Source organism: Schistocerca cancellata, chromosome 1 (assembly GCF_023864275.1).
Source record: "Schistocerca cancellata isolate TAMUIC-IGC-003103 chromosome 1, iqSchCanc2.1, whole genome shotgun sequence".
NCBI lineage: Eukaryota > Metazoa > Arthropoda > Insecta > Orthoptera > Acrididae > Schistocerca > Schistocerca cancellata.
In genome coordinates, this window is record NC_064626.1 from 173,716,139 (window position 1) to 173,730,448 (window position 14,310).

The window sequence follows — 14,310 nt, forward strand, 5'->3', positions numbered from 1 at the left end:
ATCCGGCTGCAAGCCCGAAATATGATGGACCAAGGGCTGCATTGTTCATAAATCTGTTTAATGCCGATAGATTTCAGCTACTGTGTAGGTATCTTCAACACCCAAGATATTCATGAGTCTCCCACTTCCTTGCCTACTTAGTTCTGTTTCCCTCCCAGGGTTTAACCTCACACTTCCAAAATTCTACAGAAGTGTGAACCATTTAAGGAAAGACGCCTTAAGTGGTGCACCAGATATTCATAGGCCGGTTAGATCTCTTGTGCCTCTTATTTTCGTCGCTTTGCAACCTCACCCCCAATTCAGATTTTTGGGGAAGGACACCTTCTTCCATTCTCTGCTGTCATCTTTTGCCTTCATAACAGTGCTGAATTTTTCTGCATCCAAAATCTAGCCCGGTAACCAGTCCATCATGGTGGGGCCATAAGGCTACCCTCTTGGTCGAACCCCCTTGACAACACAGGTTTGCACTGCTGATACCTGAGCTGCAAACTCCACGCATATGGCAAGGAACAATGCTGACAGGTATGACCCTAAATTGTTTCCCACCATAGCTACATCACAGGAGGAACATAGGACTATTCGACAAGGTATTTAGTCTGCAGCAGAACAGATGTGGACTCCTTTCTTGCTAGAAAACCTCTGTTGTTTTGTCGAAAACATGGAGGATATGTTGGGGAATTGGCTGCGCTATTGAAAATGAGAAATGGCACAGTCCTCATTCGGACAGCTCCCCAGCCCAGTCCAAGGCGTTGCTCACCCTTGATCAGCTGGATGATGTTCCTATTTCTGTCGCCCCTTAAAAACCTCACCAGGTCCAGAGGATTATTTTCCAATGCGACCTTCTCTTGCACTCTGACAAGCTCTGCACAGTTTAGAATGGCAGTGTGTTCGCTTCTTCCGGTGCGTCTGTAAGGGACCAAGAGACAATTGGGTTGCTACTGGTGTCATCATCTTGGCCTTTGAGGGCGATTCATTGCCTGAAAAGGTCAAGATGATGGTATACCGATTTGACATAAAACCATACGTCCGTCCCCCTATGCGGTGCTTTAAATGCTAGAAATTTAGGCACGTCTTTCCACTGCAATTCCAACGCCACATGTCAAGATTGCTGACAACCACTGCATCAGGCCCCCTGCGGGTCTGGCAGTTAGAATAGGCCTGCGGTATTCCTGCCTGTTGTAAGAGGTGACTAAAAGGAGTGTAACATGTTTCAGCCTTTATGTGATGGTCCCTTGTAGGGTTTGACCTCCATTTTTCCAAAATTTTACCGAAGAGCGAGCCAACTGGCCAAGGGTGCCTTACATTGTGCATCATGTCCATCGTGCATGGAGATCTTTGGCCCACTTTATCATCATGAATTTGCAGTTCCACTTATCTTCCATCTGTTGGGCAAGGACGCCTTCCTGGGTGCATTTTCCTCCATCCACTGTGCAGTGTCGTTTTCTGCACCAATGATGACCACGGACTTCTTTGCACCTCGTATCCAGCATGGTAGCCAGTCCTTTGTGATGGGGCTGCCATGTACCCTGTTGGTTGTAGCCCCCTGACTACACAGGGATCGTTCTGCTGATTCCTGCACCATTAACTCCCCACATATGCCAAGGAGTAAATGCCCGTGACCTTGGGGCATCGGGTCTCCTGGCACAGGCCATCCTGCCTTTGCTGCAGCTGGGTGGCGCCTTGGGGAGGGCCCCTGGTCGGAGTGGGTGGCATCAGGGCGGATGACACGCCATGAAGCGTAGTACGTCATCTCTTGCTGGTGGTCCACCACCAGCAGTCTCTAAACGATCGAGGTCTAACTTTCAATGCAAAGAAATACGACCACCAATCGTTCCACTCCCTGGCCACACCATGGGAGGCTAAGAATGGCAGCAAAGCTTATTCAGCCCGATACCTCATATGTACATAGGTGGGAAATCTTTCATGTCAATGAAGCCTCAATTTTTTGTGCAGCATTTAGAGGACATGTTTGGGGAGCTGGAGGGTTTGTCCAAAATGCACTCTGGGTCAGTCTTGGTAAAAACCGCATCCTATGCCCAGTCGTGGGCATTACTCACCTGTGACAAGCTAGGGGATGTTTCTGTTTCCATCACACCCCATAAGAGCTTAAACATGGTCCAGGGTATTATATTCCACAGGGACCTTGTTTTAGTCTGATGATAAGATGCTCCCCAACTTCGAGTGATGAGGTGTTCATTTCGTCCTGTGCATCCATTGACGTACTAGGGATAATTAGATTGCCACTGATGCCTTCATCGTGGCCTTCGAGGGTGACACATTACCCGAAAAGGTCAAGGTGATGGTTTACCACTGTGATGTGAAACCATTTATCCCTCCCTCAATGTGCTGCTTTAAGTGCTGGAAGTTAGGGCATATGTCTTCTCGTTGTACTTCCAGCATCACGTGCCGAGATTATGGACGTCCATCACACCCCACTACTGCATGTGCCCTGGCTCCCATCTGTGTCAACTACGAAGAGCACCATTCGCCTTGCTCGCCAGGCTGCGAGGTTTTAGAGAAAGAAAGGAAAATAATGGAATACAAGACCCTGGACCAACTGACCTTCACTGAGTCTAAGAGAAAATATGAGAGGCTACATCCTGTGTGTATGACATCGACCTACACTGCTGCTACGACAACGGTTCCAGCTCCTTCCGTTCGGCCTATTCCAGTCGGCTCTCAGAGCCGCAAGACTACATCTGCCCCCTTGATGGTGCTTCCCTCGCTGTTGCTCCCACACCACCTACCTCGGGAGCACTGCGCCCCCCTCCCCCCCCCCCCCTTCCCCACACCCACCCGCCCCTTCTCCCCAACCATCAGGGACATCTGTCCCCACTTCTCAGCCGGAGAAGTGTATGTCTTCTTCAGCTCCTCTCACTAGGAAGGGGTCCCTTGGGTCCCTCCCTTCCCAGGTTTCTACTAATGGGAAACATGACACCCGCCAGTGACGGGAGTGCCTAAAAGCAGCTGGTCATAGGGATTCGTGATCTTCCTCAGTCATGGAAACTGAATCAGTGAAGCCCTCCCAGCCAGCGAACCCCAAGATCAGTGAGAGAAATTCAAAAAGAAGACCCCCCCCCCCCCCCATGACCAAGGAAATTGTGGTGGCACCCACACCACTGCTCCCTACAAGCTCTGCGTCTGAGGATGAGGTGGAGATTCCGGTGTCCACTGAGGATCTAGATCTTGCCAGACTGTGAGACACAATGGATATAGACTGTTCAGGAACTAAGTCGGTGGCAGCAGGTGACCCTGAGGCATAAACTGCCTCATTGGACAGTGCCTTCCCAGCCTCACAATCGCATCATCCTCCAGAACAATTGCAGCAGTTTTTTCCACCACTTGGCTTAGCTAAGGCAACTGTTATGCTTTACACCTGCTTTCCGCAATGCCCTCCAGAAGGCCTGGTTCCCACCAATGCAGACCTCTGCCCTCCGCAGATGGAGTTGCGTCTATGTCCTGAACTCAATATGTAGTGAAACTGTGCCCCTTCAAACCCCTCTTGAAGCTGTGGCTGTCAGGGTATGGACAACTCAGGAAATAACTGTCTGCAATGTATATCTTCCTACAGATGGTGCAGTACCTCTGAATGTATTAGCTGCACTGATTGATCAACTCCCTAAATCTTTCCTACTTCTGGGAGATTTTAATTCCCATAACCCCTTGTGGGGTGGTACCATGCTTACTGGCCGAGGCAGAGATGTCGAAACTTTACTGTCGCAATTCGACCTCTGCCTCTTAAATACTGGGTCCGCCACACATTTCAGTGTGGTTCATAGTAGTTACTCGGCCATCGATTTATCAATTTGCAGCCCAGGACTTCTCCCATCTATCCACTGGAGAGCACATGACTACTTGTGTGGTTGACATTTCCCCATCTTCCTGTCACTGCCCCTGTGTCAGGCCCACAGACACCTGCCCAGATGTGCTTTAAACAAGGCGGACTGAGAAGCTTTCAGTCCCTGTTGAATCTCCCGTACATGGTAACATCGATGTGATGGTTGAGTGTGTCACCAGGACAATCGTTTCTGCAGCAGAAATTGTGATCCATTGTTCCTTATGGTGCCCCCGGCGAAAGTCAGTACCCTGGTGGTCGCCGGAAATTGCTGGGGCCATTAAAGAGCATAAGGGGGCTCTACAGTGACATGAGCAGCACCCTTTCCTAGACCCCCCAATAGCCTTTAAATCGCTCCGTGCCCACGTTCGCCAGCTTATAAAAAGACGGAAACAGCAGTGTTGGGAGAGGTATGTGTTGACCATTGTGTGCCATATGTCACCTTCCCAAGTCTGGATGATGGTCAGACATGTTTTTGGGTACCAGACCCCAACGGGTGCCCCTGGTGTTAACATCAAAGGCATGTTATCTACAGGCGCAAACGCAAGAGCTCTTTGCTGAGTGCCATTCTTGCACCTCTGCATCGGAGAATTACCCCACAGACTTTCGCACCCTCAAGTGGTGGATGGAAGGGAAAGTCCTCTCGTTGCTATACGCCAAAGTGAACCCTATAACGCCCTATTTACAGAGCAGGAGCTCCTTAGCACCCTTGCACATCGCCTGACACAGCTCCTGGACCAGATCGGATCCACAGTGGGATGATTAAACATCTCTCGACTGATTACAAGTGAAATCTCATTGTCAACTTCAACCAGATCTGGGTCTGGTGCGGCGGCATCTTTCCGTCGCATTGGCGGGAGAGCATCATCATTTCCGTGTTCAAATCAGGTAAAAACCCGCTTAATGTGGATAGCTATCCGCCCATCAGCCTCACTTGTGTTCTTTGTAAGCTGCTATAACATATAGTGAACCAGCGGATGTGTTGGGTACTGGAGTCACGTGGCCTATTGGCTCCATGACAGGGCAGTTTCCGCCAGAGTCACTCTACCATTGATAATCTTGTGTCCCTCAAGCTTGCCATCTGAACAGCCTTTTCCAGACGCCAACACCTGGTTGCCATCTTTTTTTATTTATGAAAAGCTTATGATACAACCTGGTGACATCATATCCTTGCCACATGATATGAGTGGGGTCTCCGGGGCCCACTCCTGATTTTTATCCAAAATTTCCTGTCACTCTGTACTTTTCATGTCCAAGTTGGTGTCTCACTAGTTTCACCCATATCCAGGGGAATGGAGTCCCGCAAGGCTCTGTATTGAGTGTGTCTATATATATCTAGTGACCATTAACAATCTAGCAGCAGCTGCAGGGCCATCCATCTCACCTTCTCTGTGTGCAGACAACTTCTGCATTTTGTACTGCTGCTCCAGTAGTGATGTTGCTGAACGGTGCCTACAGGGAGCCATCCACAAGGCACACTGTAGTGGAGACATATCAATTCTAAGACTGGTTTTTGGCACTCAGTTGACTTGGCTTCCTCATCTTCGTCAGCCTAAGCGGAAGCGCTGCCTGCACTTTCAATGCCCTCTGCTGCCTGAGCAATGCCAACTGCGGTGTTGATCGTTCCTCGCTGTTGGAGCTCTACAGAGCCCTTGTTCAATCCCACCTTGACTATGTGAGTGTGATTTTATGGTTTGGTGGCACCCTCAGCATTGCATTTACTTGACCCAGTGCACCACTGTGACACTACACTAGTGACAGGAGCTTTTAGGAAGCTGGAGTCCCTCCATTGAAGATCAGACATGCACAGCTACTCGCCAGTTATGTTGGACACATTCATAGCTCTCCTGAGCATCCTAATTACCGTCTCGTTTTGCCAACCACAGCAGTTCATCTCCCATATCAGCTGCCCAGGTCAGGGCTTACGATTGCGATTCGCGTCTGGTCCCTACTGTCTGAACTTGAGTCCTTTCCTTTACCATCTCTACTTGAGGTTCATTCACATACATCTCCATGGTGTAAACATAGGCTGAAGCTTCGCCTGGACCTTTCAAATGCCCCTAAGGACTCAGTTAACCCTGCAGCTGTCCGCTGTCACTTCCTCTCGATTCTTGACATGTACTGGGGCCGTGCAGTGGTTTACACCAACGGCTCGATGGCTGATGATCACGTTGGCTTCGTGTATGTACATGGAGGACATATTGAACAGCACTCCTTGCCAGATGGCTGCAGTGTTTTCACTGCAAGAGCTGGTAGCCATATCTCTTGCCCTTGAGCACATCCGCTCCTGCCCTGGGGAGTCGTTTCTTCTGTGTACTGACTCCTTGAGCAACCTACAAGCTATCGACCATTGCTACCCTCGTCATCCTTTGGTAGTGACCATCCAGGAGTCCCTCTATGCCCTGGAACAGTTTAGTCATTCAGTGGTGTTTGTCTGGACCCCAGGTCACATCGGAATTACAGGAAATGAACATGCCGACAGGCTGGCCAAACGTGCTACACAGCAGCTGTTTCTGGAGGTTGGCATCCCCGTAACTGACCTGCGTTCGTTACTACGCCGCAAGGTTTTTCAGCTTTGGGAGACAGAATGGCATAATCTCAGTATGCACAACAAACTGTGTGCCATTAAGGAGACTACGAATGTGTGGAAATCCTCGATGAGGGCTTAATACAGGGACTCTGCGGTTCTCTGTCAGCTCCGCATTGCCCACGCTTCGGCGACCCACGGCTACCTCCTGCTCCGTGAAGATCCGTGTCAGTGTCGGTGTGCCTGGTTGACATTGGCCCATACCCTGATGCCCTGCGACGAAATCTTTGTTTACCGGACATGTTGTCACTAATTTTATCTGACAATGCCTCATCAACTGATTTAGTTTTACGTTTTATTTGTGAGGGTGGGTTGTATCATTTGATCTAAGTTTTAGCACATGTGCTTTGTCCCTCAATGTCCTCCACTGTAGTGATTTTAGGGTGAAGGTTTTAATGTAGTGCAAAGTGACTGGCTTCTCCTTTTTATTCTCATGGTCAGTCAGCCATGGTAATCTGCTTTCTTGTTTTAATCTCCTCTACCTGTTTCTTGCATCTCTCTGTGTTTTTATTTTCGTCTTTTGTTCCTTGTAGTGTTTCTGACATTTTTGTCATATTTCCTTTGTTTCATTATTGTGCTCTACATCTCATTTGTTTTATTCTTTCCCTTATATGATTGTTTTCACAGGAACAAGGGACTGATGGCCAAGCAGTTTTGGCCCTTTCCCCCTTTTTTAAACTGAAAAAAAAAACACACACTGCATATTCTATGTGCATCTCCTCCCAACCATGTCAACTGTGGAGAGCACCACACCCCCTGCTCGCCGTACTGTACAGTACTCTAAAAGGAGCAGAAAATTATGAAGTACAAGACTCTGAAGCAGCTGATGTACCGCCAAGAGGCGAAACAGAGAAATGAATGGTTGCACCCCATTTGCTTGACATTTACATACACTGCAGTTAAGTCATCACCCTCACTAGTGATGGTAGCCTCTTTGCCTCTGCCTCATACAGTGGACCCTCAGGGCCACCCTGTTACACCCCCCCCCCCCCCTCCCCTTTCATGGTAGGGAGAACTACTTCTTCAGTTGTTCCCGAAACTTCTATTTTGGGGGCAACGCCTCCCGAAATGCCAGGGATGTTGGTCTCCACACCCCAGCTGGAGCAGCAACAGCCTCCTCCAGCTCCTCGCACCTGAAGGAGCCATAAGCTGCTATACGAAGGGTTCACGGTCTTCCTCTCTGCCTGAAGCTACTTCGGAGAAGTCCTTCCAGCGAGCCCCTGAAGAGAAGTGTGGAAGCAAGCAGATGACGTAATAGTCTGCTAAGAAACAGGACACCCCAGTGGCCCCAACAACACCAGTCCGTAACAGTTCCATGCCTGAGGACAAGGTGGAGATTCTAGTGTCACCCAAGGACCTAGGTCTTGCCAACACTTCAGACTTGATACCAGCTCTCAGGTGGTGGCAGCAAGTGCCACTGAGGTGTAAACTGCCTCCTTGGTCCCTTCATGACTTTCCAAATGACTGACAGCATCATCCACTAGTGGAACTGTGGCAGTTTTTTTCTCCCACCTGACTGAGTTATGACAAATTTTAAGCATTACACCTGCTTTTAGCGTAGCCCTTCAGGAAACCTGGTTTATCCAATGTGGACTCCCACCCCTCGTGGCTATCGGGACTACTACAAAAACCATCCGGACTGTAACAGAATGTCAGATGGAGTCTGTATCTACGTCCTTACCTCTGCCTGTAGTATACCTGTGCCCCTTCAAATACCTTTAGAAGCTGTGGCTATCAGGGTGAGGACAACACAGTAAATTACCATCTGTGACATCTACCTTCCTGCAGATGGTAAAGTGCCGCACCCTATATTGGCTGCACTAATTTCCTAACTCCCCCCAACTTTTCTACTTCTGAGTGATTTTAATGCCCATGAACCTTTGTGGGATGGAACCAAGATTAGTGGTCATGGTAAAGATGTTGAGGATCTGCTAACTCAACTCACCCTTTGCCTCCTAAATACAGTTGCCCCCACCCATTTCAGTGTGGCTCATGGCACATACTTGGCCATTGATGTCTCAGTTTGACTTCTGGCCTTCTCCATCCATCCACTGGAGAGCTCACAATGACTTTTGTGGTAGTGACCACTTTCTGCTATTCCTGTCCCTTCCCCAGCATCACTCACCTGGATGGTTGCCCAGATGGGCTCTTAACCCAGACTGACGGGGACACTTTCACTTCCACTACCACTGTTGATTTGCTGTTGCATGGTAACATCAGTGAGGTGATCCAGACCATCACTATTACCATTATTGCCGCAACTGAATCCAATAAAATATGGTGCAGAGTGATCTACACCCTACAAGCACCGCACATTGGAGGATCCTCTCGCCACTGTAAGAATTCAGTGGACTGTGGCAAATTTTCTGACAGATCTGCCCTCTATTTTAAGCAATGTTCAAATGAGTGTAATTCAAGTTTTGTGAATTGTCCAACATTTTTAACAAGATTTTAGGGAGAAGTTTGTAGTTTGTCCACAGGGTGACTGGCTGATGTGAGTTTTTTGTAAGTGGCCAGCACCAGTCACAGTTCTCTGCTGCACTTTTCTTTTAGGTCTTCTAGTGCATGTCTCAATGTTGGGTGCCCATAACACACACACACACACACACACACACATATATATATATATATATATATATACCAACCTGTCAGAACTCCGGAGATGGGAACTTGCCCTTCAGCATATCCTCTCTTCTCGCTATCCGCCAGGCCTCAATCTCCGCTAATTTCTAATTTCAATCTGCCGCCACTCATACCTCACCTGTCTTTCAACAACCAGAGCCACTTCCTCATCCTCTCAAACCCAGAACCTCCCACAGAAGAACCCATATCCTTTTGTCTTTCCTTCTCCTTCCCTCTTTCCTGACGAGGCAACCGTTGGTTGCGAAAGCTTGGATTTTGTGTGTATGTTTGTGTTTGTTTGTGTGTCTGTCGACCTGCCAGCACTTTCATTTGGTAAGTCACATCTATTTTAAATATATATATATATATATATATAATCATCAATCCCTTGTTCCTCAGGTTGCCCCCAGACAGTGCCATGGTGGTCACTGGAAATCGCTGCAGCCATCAGAGACCACAGGCAGGCCCTCCAATGTCATAAGTGCCACCTGTCCCTGGAGCATCTCATTGCCTTCAAACAGCTACATGCCAGAGTCCATTAGGTCATCAACTGATGGAAGCAGGAATGTTGGAAATGATATGTTTCCCCCATTGGAGCACGAACCTCTCCTACCCAGTTTTGGACCAAGCTCAGATGTCTTTACAGATACCTCACCCATGAAAGTATACCTGAAATTTCCACACATTCAGCTTTATGTGCCAATCCAGATATCATTGCAAAGTGCCTTGCTGAGTATTATGCTTGCACCTCTGCATCTGAGAATTACTGCTCTGCCTTTTGTCTCCTCAAACAGTGGGTGCAAAGACAACACGTATCTTTTGCTCCCCGCCACCATGAGTCATGTAATGGTCCCTTCAGTGAGTGGAAATTTCTGTGCCCTTGCTGGTTGTCCTGACACTTTGCCTGGACCAGACTGCACCCATTCCCAAATGATTAAACATCTGCCAGCAGACTATTGGTGCCACCTCCTTGCTGTCTTTAACCACATCTGGAGCAATGGCAAATTCCTGTTGCAGTGGCTGGAAATTATCATCATTCCAGTGCTAAGACCTGGTAAGAACCCACTAGATGTGGACAGCTATCATCCAATCCGCCTCACCAACATTCTGTGCAAGCTGCTTGAATGTACGGCGAGCCGGCTGTTGTGTGAGCTCCTTAAGTCTCTGAGCCTTCTGGCTTCATCCCAGGGCAGTTTTTGACGAGATCGCTCCACCACTGACAACTTGGAGTCTGCCATCTGAACAGCCATTTTCCAGTGTCAGCACCTTATTGCTGTCTTTTTTGACTTGACAAAAGCCTACGATACCACTTGGTGACACCACATCCTTGCTACTCTGCATGAGTGGGGTCTCTGGATCCCACTACCAATTTTTTATACAGAACTTTTTGTCACTCCACACTTTCAGAGTTAGTCAGTGATTCACACAGTTTGCCCCACATCCAAGAGAATAGGGTTCTGCAGGGCTCTGTACTGAGCATCACATTCTTTTTTTAATTGCCATTAATGGTCTCACAGCAGAAGTGGGGTCCTCAGTATCCCCTTCTTATATGCTGCCGATTTTTGTATTTCCATCTGCTCCTCTTCTGTTGGTGTGGCTGAATGTCAACTGCAGGGAGCCATAAAAAAGGTGCATTCATTGGCCCTCACTCACAACTTTGTTTTTAGTTGCCAAGACGTGCATCATGCGCTTTCCTCGTTGTCATATTGTCCACCCACATCCAGAACTTTTACCTCGATGACCAACTACTTATTATAGGGGAGGCTTACCACTTTTTGGGACTGATACTCGACACCTGCTTAACTTGGCTTCCCCATGTTCGTCAGCTTAAGGAAAAATGCTGGCAGCATCTTGATGTTATTCGATGCCTGAGCCACACCGCCTAGGGTGCTGATCACCCTACCCTGCTACAGCTGTACAAAGCCATTGTGCAGTCCTGTCTTGAGTATGGGAGCCTGGTGTATGATTCCACGTCACCCTCGGTGTTGCAGCTGCTGGATCCTGTAAACCTTTGTGTAGTTCGGCTTGTGATGGGGGCTTTCCAAATAAGACTCCTCATGGAAGCTGGCATTCCTCCATTGCGGATCAGGTGACAACAATTGCTTGCCAATTATACTGCCCTCATTCATAGTTCACCTCACCATCCCAATTACCATCTTCTTTTCCCTAACATGGTGCTCAGTCTCCTGTAGCAGTGGGTGAAATCGGGGATTCTAATTGCAACCCCTGTACGGTCACTTTTTATTGCACTCGACACTTTCCCTCTACCAGGTTTCCTGCGCATTCACTCATGTATGCCTCCATGGTCTTTGCCTCGGCCACAGCTATGTGTGGACTTATCGCAAGGCCCAAAATGCTCAGTTCCACATGAGGCCCTCCACCAGCAATTTTTCTCTCTTCTCAGCGAGTTCTTAAGCTCAGAAATAGTCTACACTGATGACTAGATGGTCAGTGGTCATGTAGACTTCGCGTACGCTCATGCTGGACATACTGAACAGCGTTCCTTGCTGGATGGCTGCATGCTTCTGTGCTGGTGAGTCCTTCTTTGGTAATGACTATCCGGGAGTCTCTCTATGCCCTCGGAAACAGTGGATGTCCAGTGTCTTTTTGTTTGGAAATCAGGGCAAATGTTGGAGTCCCGGGGAATGAACTTTCTGACGGGCTGGCTAAACAGGATACCAATAAACCAACTCTGGAGATCGGTCTGCCAGAGAGTTTTCGAGATCTGGGATACTGAGTGGTACACCCTCAGTACACCAAGTAAACTATGTGTTACTGAGGAGACAGTGAATGTGTGGTGGCCATCCATGCAACCCACTCTGAGGTACTCCATTGTCCTTTGCCGGCTCCACATCAGCCATACTCGTCTGACACTGGGTCACCACCTCAGTCGCAAGGACCCACCTACGTGTTGCTGTGGTTCCCATATCACTGTCGTCCACATCTTGTTGCACTGCCCAATTTTAGCGACTCTGCAGTGAACTTTTAACCTTGCTGCCACACTGCCGGTGGTATTGGGAGACATTTCCTCAGCAGTTGGTATAGTTTTAAGTTTTATTCTTGAGGACGGTTTTTATTACACTATCTAAGGGTGGGCATCTGGTCTTCTCTCCCAGGCCTCCACCCTCCCTCCATTTTAACGCCTTCTCACTCTTTCCTTGCTGTTTGTTTGCTTTGGTGTTCATCCTTTCCCTATCTGTGCTCCTATAATCTTGTCTTTTAGGCTGGAGATTTTTAGTGGGTTGCAGAGTGGCGGGCTCATCCTTTTTTTTCTAATTTGCGATCAAACAACCTAGACCGTCTACTACTTTATTTTAATGCCTGTCCCTAATTTTCCTTTTAGTGCAAGTTTTCCCCTTTGGTGTAGCTTCTTTCATTTTCTCTTTCAGTGTGTTTCCCAGTTAGTTTTACCCCATTTTACTTTCCCTAACTCCTTTAGGGAATAGTTTTAATGCGAGACCTTTTTTAGATAAGGAAAAAGGGACTGATGACCTTGTAGCATGGTTCCTTTACTCCCCAAACCAACCAACTTAAACTTGCATACTAATATTACCCATGTCATAAAGACCCATCACACTTGATACTACATTGCCATTATAAATAATAGACAGTTAAATTAAGTTTACTACTTACATTTCCATACACCTAACCTCATCGTGTGACATCAGTAGTAACAAGCATCCTCTTTAGTACTTTCTTGTATTTAAAAAATAAAATGTTAGAATTTACATAAAATTACAGTGACATTCTTAAACAGTAATATATATTAAGTAATTATGTTACAACCAGAAGGAAGAATCCACATATATCTGAAATATTAACATTTGTTTATGTTTGAAACCAAAATCAGTACTACTAGTAATAAAAACAAGTTATTCCATAAGAATACATGATACGTACCAAGTGCTTAATTATCTCTTCCAATGGAACTTACAATCTGAAAAGTAACTTACATAGTTGTGAAATATGAACCAGTGTTAAAATTTCAAGGAAGTACAGTGTACAAATTGATTTATTTAAAAAAAAAGTGTTGTCTTTTTTTCAATTGAAATTAAATTTGGTCGTATGTTAGCTAATAACAAATTACAATGTCATGATAGCAGTGCCTGCTAAGTAGGGCAAACTGGAAGAAGGCTCGAGATTAGATGCTGTGAGCATATGGCGTTACAGTGGAGGGGAGTAGTAGAAAATTCAGATTTTGCTACCCACCTGGTGACACTGGGCATGATGCTCCTGATCTGACCTCACAACTAAAGCTGCTACATAGACGGGATAAGGGCAGAGTTTTGGAGCTCATGTAGAAAATGAGGATATTTTGATATCAGAGATCGCCCATGCAACCTTGCCCAGTGAGCAGGTAGCAGTGAGAAGCACTTAGTTTTAGGGGCTTTTCAGAAGGCACCTGGTTGGGAAGAATAAGGGACTTTCATAGGTCCAAAGGCCACGCAACATCTCTTAAATATGACTCTGTATAGTGCTTTGTGATGGCTCATTAAGAGAGAACAAAATTTATAGCTCATGAACCAAACCATTTTTTCCATTTGCCTCAGACAGTGCACACATCTGCATTAGAAATAACACCACACCAAGTTACATATGTTTCTATACTGAATTGTGATAAGTATTTATAAGTCAATTTATATGTTGTAGCTCCTTGAAATCCTATCACTGGTTGATATTTGACAATCATGTTAGTTACTTTTCATAATCAAAGCTACGTCGGAAGAAATAGTTAAGCACACAGTATGCTATATGTATTCCTATTGTATAACTTATTTTTTACTAGTGTTGATGTAAACTACATACAAAAACACATGTTATTAATATTTCAAATTGTGGATTCTTCTTTCTGGTTGTAACATAATTATTCAATGCAATTTCTTATTTAAGGACGCCATTTTACTTTTATGCAAACTACTACATTTTATTTCTTAAATTTTTTTAAGGTGTAATATGCAGGTAACTATAATAAAGAGGGTGCTTGTTACTACTGATTTCACATGCCGAGGTTAGCTGCATGGAAATGTAAGCAGCAAGCTCGGTTTAACTGTTTATCTGTAATGGCAATGTGGTACCATATGTGACTTTATTTATTTCCTTTGAATCATCATGATGTGGATATAATTGATATGTAAATTTATGTTTTACAAACTGAGGTATTTGGGATCTGGTTTTAATTTGTATTTTAATGTCTGATTCTCATTATGTTCTTTTATTCATGTTGCACTGAAGATACCTACACATTAGCTGAAATCAATCTGCATTA

The 14,310-nt window shown here is 46.3% G+C and overlaps 1 protein-coding gene across 1 annotated transcript in view; it reads left to right on the forward strand.

Moving 5' to 3' along the window:
* Positions 1–14,310, forward strand: part of LOC126168161 (pyruvate dehydrogenase E1 component subunit alpha, mitochondrial-like) — a 97,308-nt gene that overhangs the window by 42,924 nt on the left and 40,074 nt on the right. The window lies entirely within an intron of this gene.